Source organism: Octodon degus, unplaced genomic scaffold (assembly GCF_000260255.1).
Source record: "Octodon degus isolate 3935 unplaced genomic scaffold, OctDeg1.0 scaffold00076, whole genome shotgun sequence".
Taxonomy (NCBI): Eukaryota; Metazoa; Chordata; class Mammalia; order Rodentia; family Octodontidae; genus Octodon; species Octodon degus.
This window is the reverse complement of record NW_004524652.1, coordinates 7295589-7296808: the sequence shown is the minus strand read 5'-3', so window position 1 is coordinate 7296808 and position 1220 is coordinate 7295589.

The following is a 1220-nucleotide window of genomic DNA, read 5'->3' as shown; positions in this document are numbered from 1 at the left end:
AAAAAAAAAAAAAGAAAAGAAAAAAATAAAGAAAAGAAAAAGAAGATCCTTATCATTATGCAGAACTCCAGGGACAGAACTGCTCTTGGACATGAGCTTTGACCTCCAGCCTCCATCCCTCTACTAGTAGAAAGTTTTCTTCTGCTTCTTTCTCCCGCTCCAAACTTCTTCCTTAAAAAATCCCGTGGTCAGCATAATACTCCATGAGCGGTAAACACAGGATTTGCAGGAATAAGCCCGAGGAAATGACAGTGTTTGGAAAGAATAGTTACACGATGCAATAAAACTAATAAATCAGGGGGCCAGGGAGATGGCTCAGTGGAATAAGCACTTCCCTGGCAAGCGCAAGGGCCTGAGTTCTAATCCCCGGTTCCACCAAAAAACAAAAACAACAACAAAAAAAAACCCCAAAAACTAATAAATCATTCCAAGGAAGAAGGCACAGCTCCACTAGCAATTTAAAAAGTGAAAGTTAACCCACACAACCATTACCTACTGTCTAGACTGGGCACAGCGTGGAGAGATGACAGGGCGTGATGCTGGCCACGCCGGGGCCTGCGGCACCACGACACGCTGCCTGTCAGTTGGCCTTGCAATTAGGTGAATTCCTCCCCAGAATCATCTCAGCCAAGCACGGCAGCAGAAGCCCAGCACGCCGGGAGGTGAGGCAGGAGGGCCTTGAGTTTAACCTCAGAGTGAGTAATTTAGTGGCTTAGTAAGAGAGATTGTCTCAAAATGAAAAATTTAAAAAGCTCTGGGAACATAGCTAAGTATGAAGGCAAAGTCTTAAAAATAAAAAGCCACTTAATGATTACTATTTATTCAATAAATATAATGCAATATCCTGGTATTGTTATTGTAGTGGGGGACAAAAAGACTGGCCCCAGCCCAATACTAGGACTGGCCACCTGCCAGCAAATGCCAGCCCTGCTGCCTATAATGCCAGGAAGAGAGAGGCAGAGAAAAGGCTCCATGGACTGCCTTCCAGGGGCTGGCAGCCGCTCTGGGATTGTATCATAAAGGAGAGCAAAGGGCTTGGCAGTGTGGCCAGCCCTGGTCCTGCTGGTGATCGCTACCTGAGCCTAGACCTGGGGGGGTTCTGGCCTGGGGGTGGGAGAAGGAGGCTCTGGGGTGTCGTCCTGGGGAAGGAGCAGCTCCATGCTCAGGGGAGAACAGCCCCTCCAGGTTCCCCCAGCCTGTCTTTTTTTTTTTTTTTTTTT